The sequence below is a fragment of the Xenopus laevis genome, chromosome 3L, assembly GCF_017654675.1.
Source record: "Xenopus laevis strain J_2021 chromosome 3L, Xenopus_laevis_v10.1, whole genome shotgun sequence".
NCBI classification, from domain to species: domain Eukaryota; kingdom Metazoa; phylum Chordata; class Amphibia; order Anura; family Pipidae; genus Xenopus; species Xenopus laevis.
In genome coordinates this window covers 100,248,387-100,261,672 of record NC_054375.1, presented here as the reverse complement: position 1 = coordinate 100,261,672, position 13,286 = coordinate 100,248,387, and positions in this window count along the sequence as shown.

Below are 13,286 nucleotides of genomic sequence, written 5' to 3'. Positions count from 1 at the left end.
GGTAGTAATCTTGTTTTAGTAGAAAATAACAAGTGTTGTCCTGGCATTGGCAATGAGTGTGTCACTTATAGAATGGTTATGATATATGTGTGCTACAGTTAACTACTTTATAGAAAAGCTGTTCAGTTTGTGTATAAACCAAAATATGGGTACAAGTAATTTGCCCCGCCCCCTGGAAAATTTTCTAGGGACACTTATGTCTGGTGTGGGAACTGCATTGACAGTCTGGCCTGTGCACATGCGCACAGTGGACTTTGGCACATCAATACATACATTCATGTTTCTGCACGGAAATGCACCTCATGCATCTGTCTTGTCTACATTTTACAGCATAGGATGGACTATTACTGCAGAAATTTCTACACAATTTCTGAGAAATAACATGTTTAAGTGGACAGGACAGAATAGGAGCAACAATTTAAACTGCACCTGATTTTTATTTTCTATTATACAGTTTCACACTTCAATTCATTAATATCATCATTGGTCAAGTGTTAAAGCTGATGCCACATGTTGAGAGAAACATAATTAATATAACCCAATAGTTAATGTAAACAAAACCAAATTGGTGACAGTTGGTGTAATATACTTTTGCACCATTTAGTTCAGCCCTAACAGAGGGGTTGATAAAAATGGTATCCCCAATCCAGATCCGGTGCTTTAGTCAGCACTAACCTATACATCAAAAAGCTGCAGATGTGAGTGCTCTGTGAACCTAAAATAGCATCTAATTTTATATCTAAACAGTGGGAACAACTAATGTTGCATGTACAATAGACCCAAAAAGAATTTGCAGCTTCGAAACCCCTCGGACAAATAGGGGCTAAGTTTAGGTTTGCCACCTCACCCCTTTGAAACTGAACATATATTGAATGCGCAGCCTGCATGGCTAATTAGAAATTCATTATGATGCATAGCTGCACATAAATCAGTTCAGTGTACTGTGTATTTTATATGTGTTCGGTTTTAAAGGGGTGAGGCGGCAACCCTAGCTACATTACCAGTGAAAAAGAGTGCAGTGTGCAATTATGTCCCAACGACATTTTTCCCCATAATTCCAACATAACCACAATTCTAAAGGGGCAGTTCCAGATTTGTGGGAAGGACAGAAAGGCCCAGACCTAGGACTGCACAAATTAAAGGGGACCCATCACCTAAAAAAATTATTCAAAATCCTATTTTATCACAGTAGTCAAGCAAAATGAACTTTAATTACACTATATAAATTATTTGAATCTTGTTCCGTTCAGTCTGGGAATTCATAATTATAGCAAGCAGGCAGCAGCCATTTTGTGGACACTATTATTAAGACAAGCCTTGTATCATCTCAGAATCTTGTTTGTGCACCAAAATGGGGGACCCGATGTCCATCCCAATGCCCTGGCTACACAATTAAATGGTAAAGAGAACAGGGGAATGTGTGGAGAGCAGTGACATCTAGGAAGTGCTGAATGGAAAGTGAAAGTAAATGTCTGCCCCGCCTCTATGCCACTGGCATAGAGGAGTGGCAGACACTATTTGATTGACAGCTGAGATGTTTAAATGAGCTTACAACAGCTATGAATGCTTTAATAAAAAATAGAAATTGGATTTCATGTTTAATTTGAAAAGGACTTTTATTATACAGATTTTTGTGTCTGGGTGACAGGTCCACTTTAAGCCACCTCATGCCACCCAGCCACTTCTACATTTTTAAAGAAACTTTTAGAATTGGATGCGAGGAAGATTTCACTGCTAAGGGCTGAATTCCACGATGAATTGATGTCTAATTCGTCACCATGCGATGACATGAATGCATGGGAACGCCACACTCTGTGTCTTCACCAGTGGCGTAACTACCAGGGGAGCAGGGGGTGCGATTGGGCCAGGGCCCGCATCCCCTCAGGGCCCCCCGGCAGCTCGCATGCCACTCTCTTCTAAGGTAAATGCGGCCGTAAATGCGTCCATTTCCGGCCGTACGGAGGGGGCGGGGCCTGGCTGCACGGCCCGCCCCCCCCCTCTAGTTTTGTCTCTGGTCTTCACCGACAGTCAGATACATGTAGTTTTACCTGCGATTTCATGTTCAGTTCCATTATCTTCTGCACATTCGGCACGTCGGACATCAGCGCAGCGTGGAGTTCAGACCTTAATCTCCTGTGCAAAAACAGAAGGGCTTGCATGTGCAAACAAGTGGGTGGGGGAGGGGTGGGGCATCTGGCTGTCCTAAAATGGGGCAAAGTTAGAGTTGCCACCTCACCCCTTTAAAACTGAACACATATGGCAGGGGTGTCCAAACTTTTTACAACGAGGGCCAGATTTAGTGAGGTGAAAATGCGTGGGGGCCGACCATTTAGCCCGACATTATTTCTTTGAACCATTAACAATAATTACAGGAATCCGTAGCCATAGCAGTAATATTTGGGCACATTAGTGAAATGATCTGCCACTTGGTCTATACTGCTGCCTGTGTGCTGAAGGTGTTAGTAATAGACACGTACTGGCATGTAGTGATGCACTGCTCTCGCATACTTCTTTAGTTTGCTGTACTGGCACGTCAGTACGTCTATTGACACCTTCAGCCCTAAAGAAGTATGCAAGAGCAGTGCATCACTACATGCCAGTACGTGTCTATTACTAACACCTTCAGCACACAGGCAGCAGTATAGACCAAATGGCAGATAATTTCACTAATGTGCCCAAATATTACTGCTACGGCTACACAAATCCTGATCACACTGTGCTGGCAGGCCGCATTATTACTAATTTCATGATGGAGGCTAAGGGGCGGGCCGGTGTAAATTTGAAAACTGGCTGCAACTGGCCGGACTTTTGACATGCCTGACATATGGAATTCACAGCCTGCATGGCTAATTAGCAATTCATTTAGATGAATGCTGCAGACTGAACTGATTTATGTGCTATGCATCATAAGGAATTGATAATTACCCATGCAGACTGTGTATTCCATATGTGTTCGTTTTTAAAAGGTTTTAAAAATTGCACTCAGCATAAAAATGTCATTTGCATCCAATTATTTAGAAGCAAATTTTGCACCACCGCAACTGCATTTGTGGCTTGTATATGAGCCCTATAACATGTGGTTTTCCCTGGTCATATAATTACTTGTCCATTGGAGCCCTCTTATGGCCAAACTAGAGACTGTCGTTGCTGGAAAAATGGGTGTTCTCTTGCTACACAGTTGTTTTGTAGAAGATTTAATAATAATGTCGTTTTCTAGAAAATAATATAACTCATGTTATTTAGAGCTACACTGTGGAAAACTGTATTTGTTTTCAAAATTTTCCTTTTGTTTGTAGATGATCATGCATTATTATTATTATTATTATTATAATTATTAACATTCATTTGTAAAGTGCCAACATATCCTGCATTATCATTTCTCACCTTACCATTATGGTTTTTTCTAATAAAGAAAGCTTACAACACATTTATGAACAAAACTTGCGCTTTATATAAATATTTAATGTAACACTAAAGGTATCTGTGCCAAACAGCAGCCAAAATATTGCCCCCCAAATTTGTGCATGTGCCAACAGTAGCAACCAAAATATTGCTCCAAGTCTGTACCTGTGCAAACAGCAGCAGCCAAAATATTGCCCCCCCCAAATCTGTGTCTGGGCCAACAACAGCAGCCAAAATATTGCCCCCAAGTCTGTACCTGTGCCAACAGCAGCAGCCAAAATGTTGCCCCATATCTGTACCTGTACCAGCCAACAGCTAAAATATTGCCCCAAATCTGTACCTGTGCCAGCCAACAAATCAGCAAGAACTTCAGGACAGCACCAACAAGATTCTTTATATTTAAAACGCCTTTATTCGTGCTTCACAGGGGCATCACGGCAGTGATGCCCCTGTGAAGCCCAATTAAAGGTGTTTTAAATATAAAGAATCTGGGATGACAACGCTCCTGCAGGACTACTTAGGGTCTGGCCAAACAAGCAGATTCGGGGAGATTAGTCGCCCCAGTGACAAATCTCCTCTTCTTCAGGTGACAATCTCCCGGAACTGACTTCCCCCGTGTGAGGGGACTTCGGACTTCAGAAGGCACACACGGCGTTTTTGAAAACAAGGCGCCGTGTGTGCCTTCCAACAGGCGATTTTCATTTTAGCTGACGGAGGGCAGGAGGAAGGCAGTTCGGGGGGGGGGGTTTGTTGTCCGAAGAAGTGGAGATTTGTCGCTGGGGCGACTAATCTCCCCGAATCTGCTTGTGTGTCCAGACCCTTAATAGTTATGCTAAAATTTTTGAGATTATGTTCCAGTATCTCTGTAGCAATAATGAATACTTAGGGTTACCTGCAATCTTAGCAATGGGTAAGCTGCCTGTGATAGCTGTAGCATGCCCACATTGCATAGAGACCATGGTTTTAAAGGAATTGTTCAGTGTAAAAATAAAAACTGGATAAATAAATAGGTTGTGCAAAATTAAAAAAAAATTGTAATATAGTTAGTTAGCTAAAAATGTAATCTATAAAGGCTGGGATTTCTTTACAGTACTAGGGGACAGGCTCAAGTCCAGACTGGTAATATGTATCCTTTAATATATAAGCTTTGCTGGTTTCTTGTATGGATGTATATGAGCATGATGGGCATACCATGTACTGTGGATCGTAAATATCTATGGATCTTCCAAAGCTATAAGATTAAAAGGTGATGAAAACTCCAGAATTACATTTTGCTCAGTGATAGAAAACATAATTCTAAGCAGCTTTCCCATTTACATTACATTGGCTACAAATGTCATTAAACTTATTGTACCAACCTAAAGGTTCAGCATCTATACAGGCATTCAAAGTTGTCACTGGAATCCCATCTTGGATTTGTTAGATGTGTCTGTGACATGCACATGATCAGTGGGCTCTGAGCAGCTGTTGAGAAGCTAAGCTTAAAGGAGAACTAAACCCTAAACATTAATATGGACAAAATTGCCATATTTCACATACTGAGCATATTGCACCAGCCTAAAGTTTCAGCTTCCTAATATTCAGGACTTCAAACTTGTCACAGGGGGGTCACCATCTTGGAAAGTTTCTGCGACACTCACATGCTCAGTGGGCTCTGAGCAGCTGTTGAGAAGCTAAGCTTGGGGGTTGTTGCAAATTATCAAGCAGAAAATGAGGCTTGTCTGTAATATAAGCTGATGCTACTGGACTGATTATTAAATTCTAATGCATATTGGGCTGATTTCTGAGCTGCCATGTAGCAATTATCTGTATTAATTACTAATCAGCTTTATATTGTGAAATTTCTATTCTGAATTAAGAGTATATTGTGAGTTGGTCCCTAAGCTCAGTAAGTGACAGCAGCACAGAGCATGTGCAGTGAATCAGCAGAAAAGAAGATGGGGAGCTACTGGGGCATCTTTGGAGACACAGATCATTACTGCTAAAGGGCTATGGTTGCCTTGGGCTGGTACAGAAGCCCAAAACATAATGTACAGCATTTCTAGCAACTTCTTTAGTTAGGCTTTAGTTTTCCTTTAAGGCTGAAACTACACAATGCGTCTTCATCAAATCCAACGCGATGAGAGAAAACGAATGAAACGAGACGGATACGACGAAAATAAGGTTACTGTAAGTAATTGAAATGTCGGACCTTGTTGCTGGGTGCATCCGACACTACACGACTGTCGGATGAAGACGCAACATGCAGCGTTCGCATTGTGTAGTTCCAGCCTGAGGGTGGTTGCAAATCATCAAGCATCAAGCAGAAAAGTAGGTTTGCCTGTCATATAAGATAATACTACATGGATGATTATTACATTCTGATGTTAATTGTGCTGGTTTCTGTGCTGCCATGTAGTAATGATCTGTATTAATTACTCATCAGCCTTATATTGTGACATTTATATTCTATGTGTACTGTATATTCTGAGTGGGTCCCTAAGCTCAGTAAGTGACAGCAGAAGAGAAGATGGAGAGCTACTGGGGCATCTTTGGAGACACAGATCTTCCCTTCTAAAGGACTGTGGTTGCCTTGGACTGGTACAGAAGCCCAAAACATAATGTATAACATTTCTACCTTACTTCTTTAGTTACTCTTTCAGATCTGCTCCAGCCAAGACTCACTATATGTGTCCCCCGATACAATGTCACACACACATGTATGTTATGAGTGAGCTGGGGTATTATGTGTGCCCCAACATGGCTGTCTGCAGAAGGAGTTCCCTCCTGGTGCGGGAGTGCTTGGTGTATTAGCCCACACCTCTGGTGGGGGAGACTAGTTTTATATTATAGGTGTTGGCTTCTGCTAAATTGTTTCAATAGTTAGAACCAGCAGGGCAGTGGGAGAAACAGAAAATTAGATTGCAAATAACTTTTAAACCACTTAATATGTTTGATGAATATGTACTGGAAAGTAGGTTAAAATTACTTCTTCCAACTGCCAAAATGTAATTAATGAGTTTACAATTTCTCATTTACTTATTTGTTTCTTTCTGTTGTTTATATGAGTGTTGGTTAATTGCTTTAAAGTTTATTCTATATCTAGGGGCTGATTCACTAAATTCGAGTGAAGGAAGGTTTTTTTGGGCTACTTCGACCATCGAATTGGCTACTTCGACCTTCGACTACGACTTCGAATCGAAGGATTCGAACTAAAAATCGTTCGACTATTCGACCATTCGATAGTCGAAGTACTGTCTCTTTAAAAAAAACTTCGACCCCCTAGTTCGGCAGATAAAAGCTACCGAAGTCAATGTTAGCCTATGGGGAAGGTCCCCATAGGCTTGCCTAAGTTTTTTTGATCGAAGGATATTCCTTCGATCGTTGGATTTAAATCCTTCGAATCGTTCAATTCGAAGGATTTAATCGTTCGATCGAAGGAATAATCCTTCGATTGTTCGATCGAATTTTCTGCGCTAAATCCTTCGACTTCGATATTCGAAGTCGAAGGATTTCAATTCCTAGTCGAATATCGAGGGTTAATTAACCCTCGATATTCGACCCATAGTGAATCAGCCCCCAAGTGTTTATAACTCTATATTTTATTTTGTGTATATACAGCCTGGCATATGCAAGCTTTACTGTTTCGAGGTCCCCATAGACTAAAAGATTTTTCTTTGGTGAACGACCAATTTTAGTGCAATCCAACAAATTCGTCAAATTATCGTGATGTTAGTGGGAATCAAACGATTGTGCATCTAATTGATCGGCCAGGTTAAAACATTTTCACAGTGAAATCTATCTTTGTTTGCATGGCCAAGCAGGCAGATACCCTCAGTTTTCCTGGCTTCAACTCGACAGCATCGCTTGAAATGGTCTTTTTAATTGATGGACAAATTGTACATAAAAACGATCGTTTCAAGATAAGCTTGGTCGAACGATAACGAAAAAATCTTTTAAAAATCTTTACATCAATGGCTAGCTTCCCATGTGTTAAGTAAATGACATATCTATACTGGAAAGAAAAGAGAATCCACTCTTTATTCCCTTCATTACATCCTTTATTTCTTTCCTAACCATTTTTAATCCCTCCCAAACACCTTTCTTCTCCCCCTCTAACCTCTCCTCCCTCCCAAAAAAAACACCTTTCCTCTTCCCCTCTAACCTATCCTCCTAAATGCTTAACCAAAGCTTATCTAAAGAAGTAGGCTAGAAATGTTGTATATTATGTATTGGGTTTCTATCCCAGCCCAAGGCAACCACGGTTCTTTGGCAGTAAATATCTGTGTCTCCAAAGATGCCCCTGTAGCTCCCCATCTTCTTTTCTGCTGATTCACTGCACATGTTCAAATATAATATAAATGTCACAATATAAGGTTAATTAGTTATTAGTTCACATAACATGGCAGCTCTGAAACCAGTGCAATAAGCTTGTGAATTTAATAATCAGCCATGTATCATCAGCTTACATGACAGGTCAGCATAATTTTCTGTTTGATAATTTGTGATGACCCCTAAGCTTAGCTTCACTCAAAGCACACTGAGCATGTGCATGTCGCAGACACTTCTCCCAAGATGGGGACCTCCTGTGATAACTGTAAAGGCCTAGATTACTACTATAGAGATGCTGAAACTTTGGCTGGTGCAGTAAATTCAGAATATTTTGACATTTTAGCCATATTCATTTTTAGGGTTTAGTTCTCCTTTAAAAAGAGTTATAGAAAAAAGTATTGGACCCTCCATGCTCCTCTGTGCTCCAGTGAATCTGCACTATATATATATATATATATATATATATAATATATATATATATATATATATATATATATATATATATATATATATATATATATATATATAATGATATATCTCAGTGATATAACAACATGTCATTTGGGAAGTTTATACTAATTCTTATTTTTTGTACTACAGTATATTTCCAACAGCTAAGTCTTTGAACAGCATTTCCGAAACGGGTTTCCTTTTTCCTCTCTCAGCAACAGCCGGAGCCTGGAGGGGGGTGAAGGCAGGAGGAGACTGTTGTATTTGAGCCTCCCATACAAAACATGTTCCCACGATCTGATTCCATTCTGTACTTAGTTCTAATTGTTTTAATGTAGACCTTCGACATTTGTTTTTAACAGTTCAAGTAATCCACACCTATTAAAGGGGTTGTTCACTTTCCAAATACTTTTTCAGTTCCTTGTTTTCAGATTGTTCACCATAAACAAAGACTTTTTTCAATTGATTTCCATCTTTTAATTCTTAAAATGTTCTCCAAATTTAAGTTTAAAGTTTAATGTTCCTGTCTCAGTCTGGTAGCTGTGATCCAGGAACATTCTGAGCTATTACAATTTGCTATGTTTAGTTGATACATTTAGTTGATACATTTAGTTGATACATTTTTCAGCAGTATCTGTGGAATATTCGCATCTATTGTATCAATCAACAGCTGTCTTTTTATGAATTGTGTTCAGCAGGGACAAAGAAAAGAAATGTATCAACTAAATGTATCAGTTTAGAACAGTTAAAGGGTCGGTGACCCACCTCCCCTCTCCGAGCTGCTTTAGAAGGTGAAAAATGAAACTTCAGTATTAGAAAACGGGTCACAAATAGAAAATAGAAAGTAATTATTTCTGGTGAACAATCTGAAACCAACTGAACTGGAAAAATGTGTTTGAAGGTGAACAACCCCTTTAATAGCACAGTCACCATATAATGCTACACTTAAGCACTATTAAATATATATAGTCAAAGACTTTTCATAGAAACCAGCTTAACTTTTCCACTAACTGGTGATTTCATTATCCAGGTGCAAAATAACACTATGCATAAATAATAGGGATGCGCTGAATCCACTATTTTGGGATTTGGCTGGATTCTGAATCCTTCAGGAAAGATTGGGCCCACATCCGTGCACTTCCTTGTTTGTGTTAAGAAAAGTCAAGTTATTTTAAAACTTAGTTTGGCCAGGCACTTGGATTCATTCTGGGTTTAAAGCATCCCTAATGTTGTTGTCTATAACAATAAATCATTCATGCTGAGGTGTATATGGCATACTTATAAAATAGAAGTATGTATGGGGGTGACCTACTACCCAACTTCTAGTCTAGTTGTCCCAGGAATGATTAAAATCCCTTGTTAAACCAATCTTATATAGACATTCTGTTGCATGGCGAGGTAGTTGTGGAAATGCATTCAATAAACGAGAAAGGAAAGCATACTTGATGATGGTGGGGATAGGAATTGCTGGCAGCATCAGAGCAGAGTTGGGTTCTGTGTGGCTGTTGTAACAGATAGCTGACTGCTGTAACATATAGGTTCTGAAGAATCCCATTCTATACTAGAGAGCTTATCTGTTATCTGCGGTTTGACCTGTTCCTTTTCTCCTTTTTCACCTTTGAATTGCTGTCCCCCATGGCTACAAGTTGTCATAACTTCTATACCATCATGATGGTAAGCAGCTTTAGATTTGTGACTCCCCCTAGCTGTCCCTCTGTGGAGCTGCCACTTGGGTTCCAATGTGTCCTTTACAGGCAGCTCCTAATCACTACTTCTGGTCCCAACTCTATGGGTTACCTATCCAGGGGTGTTTTTGCCATGAGGCAAGGTGAGCACTTTCAGGTGGCAGCTCTCCAGAAGTTACCAGGGGTGGCAAAAAGCCGTTCCTGGTAACTTTAAGAGCCGAATTTCCGGTTTTTAACCTGGAAATTCTGGTTTTCTAGCGCAGAGAGTGCAATTTTGCTCTCTGCACTAGCGATGCAGACTACTGAAAAAAAGTCATTATTGCCCAGTTGAGGAACTATAAGGCCTATATTGGTCATACACATTACAATTACAATCTTTCCTGTGACCAGGAAATATCTGATATCTGTGCGTGTATGGTCACCTTAATGCTCACTAGTTTTACTATACCAATAATCAGGTTTATTGAAACACACTTATACCACTGACCTCCAATGACTTTTGTACTGGTTCATGCATTTTTAATGCATCAATGGCATACATGTCCCTGACAAAAGTAGTTGCAGTATGATGTCATTGCTGATCAAGGGGTTGGATGTGATCCCTGCAGTTATAGTAACCTCATGTAATCCATCTTAGGTGATGGAGCATTCTTGTATACAAATTCAGTGGCGTAACCACTGCAGTAGCAGACTGCCGAGGAAGTCACTACAGTTATTGGCACTCACATATAACACAATATTGAGGCATGGATACAGTCAAATCAGATATCCATATAAAGCTGTTCTAAACAGGAATCCGCACTCACATGATTTATGTGGACAATAAATAAACTTTTATTGTGGAGGCGAATGTTGCAGCTAACACACTTGCCACTACACATATATATTATATATATATTTATTTTTTTCAACGTATACATTTATTGAAAAATCTAATTCAAAGGAGATGCTTGAATACATTAATAATGCGCTGGGTAGAGCACCTCAAAAGCAGGAACTATGTGAACTTTCCCATGAGAAACCAATTGAAAACAGAATTGTATCCCAACGAAAACATCCGCATCAACAAGCAGGCTGAACAGGAGCCCACTACAGCGTGGGAATCTCATATCTGCCTTCCTGATGGGTATAAATAGAATTTCAGGATGCTGACTATGGCAGGAATTCTGCTGAAAACATTAAGCTGATCATTCCCACAGCATAACCAATTTTCACAGGTTATCTCACCTTAACCCAGAGAAGCAGATTGCAAAAAAAACACCAAGTGCAACTTTCCTGGGTTTTTAAAGGATTTGTAACAGGCCATTTCCAAAAACTGAAATTAATATGATTTAATTCCCACAAGGTTATACTGTGATACGCCTTTTTAAGGAGCACTGGCTGCAATTGTTCTCGTCCACCAATACATCAATAAAATCATACTTCTAAAAGCAAAAGCGGCTCTTTTAATAGTAATTCTGGAATCAAATAAACAGTGTAGGATCAGTGGCATACCTATAGAGGAAATATGTAGGGGGGCAGACTACCTAGCAATGAGGTAAGGGTACTATTCATGGATTAAATCATCTAGGCTGCAAAATATGCTGGCGCTATATAAATAAATGTTAATAATAATAATAATGTTAATAACAATCTAGGTGGAAAAACGAAGACTGATAATGAACTCTTCTGGGTATCTAACAAATCCACCCAGAAACCACTGGCAAAGGGCATAGAAGAATGGGAATTTGAGTGCAAACATCAAACATAGATGTCATAAGTCCAATAACCAATGCAATAATGAGATGGGAAATGCAGTGGTGTAGTGGTTAATACTGCTGTCTCGCAGCACAGAGGTTCTTGGTTTGGTTACAGCCAGGGCAATGGAATGAATTTGTATGTTTTCACAATGACTGAACATATTTCCTCAGCATACTCCATTGTCCTACCTTCTGTCTATCCTGGTTGGAGCAGAGTCTGCTCTTTCTAACTAAAGCTGACTGTCTTGCTCACCTAGAGAGTGCTATAACAGTTGCTAAACCAGGGGTTCCCAAAAGGTAGATCAGGATCTACCAGTTGACCTTTAGTCAGTAGATCTCAAGACAATGTCAACAAACAGCTTGACTAAACCACCCTCCTATTCATGGTTTTCATTCAGATATTTATTATGTTACGGTTACATAAGAAATAGATTATGAAATATAGTAATATACATTCTCTCATAAATCAATATAATATTTAAGTAATATTTTCAATGGAAGAGAATGCTAACAATGTATGTAGATCATAATGGGACAACATCGATAAAAGAAGACCTTGCATTAGTAAAGTATGGGCACTCTGCTATACACAGACTAAACCTTGTTCATGGGGGTCCTGCTCCCAGACTCCTGTCCCTCTTAGTGTCCCTCTATAGAAGAACTTTACTCTGCCTTTTTGGTCCTAGGCTCAATGAAGCATCCATCTAGTTCAACAAAGATGATGTACCGCCCCTTACCAAACACTATATTAAAGTGCAGCAGGAAGTGTTCTTCAGCCTAAGGGTCAATGATAGAAATGATCAAAATCAGTAAACTAGATACATGCAAGTAGTGAATTAAAGCCATATGGGTTACTAACTTTATGGGTCCCTACAATACTAAAGCCCCAGAATGTAGGTAACCAGAATGCAAATATATGAAACAAAAATATATGGACAAAATAGCATAAATTCAACATGCACCAGGCTCCCACACTTCTGTGCCTCTATTGAATAGTGGATCTGCTGTCTGTATTATAATGACCTTGCTGGGAGGAAAAACTTCCATGCAACCCAGTTTGAAGTGAGCTGAAGTTGAAGTTAGATAATTCAGAGTTGGGGGACCCAAAGTCTCACTAGTGAAGGCTTTGGTTCCCATACAGTTCCTTCACTTTTGCATGCTCCTTTGGATTGTCTGAATTAGAGTAGATGTGGGACGGCACATGCCAAATAAAAAATCCACTTCAGGACAGGAAGAATGACTGAATGAATGCTAAATGAGTGGAAGTGTGGAAAAGTTCACACTCTCAAGAGTTTAGTATCTTATTAATGCCTGCTAAGTTGGGGACTGCTGATATGTCTTCTAGGTTATACCGGCTGTGCATGATTTTCTTTCGATTTGTTTTGGCCATAACCAGCACATGAGCATTACAGTAAAATATTCACCTTCACTCTACTGCACATGATCCAGCCCTGGATCTTCACAAGGAACCCCTGGGGAATTCATCAAGGTTTGCAGCGAAGAGGAGCACCGACCAGGTGTTTAAAGCTAGCAATTATATTCACTGGGAGTTGTCTAAAAAAAAGCCACCAGTGTGTGTCCTTTAAGGTTTTCATCCTGAATGGTCATATGTTTAAAAATTAATTAGGAAATCTCAGGTCTAAAAGTCCCAGGAAGCTTTTTCTTCAGAGGGACGAATAAACTTATTGGTATGCTTTTT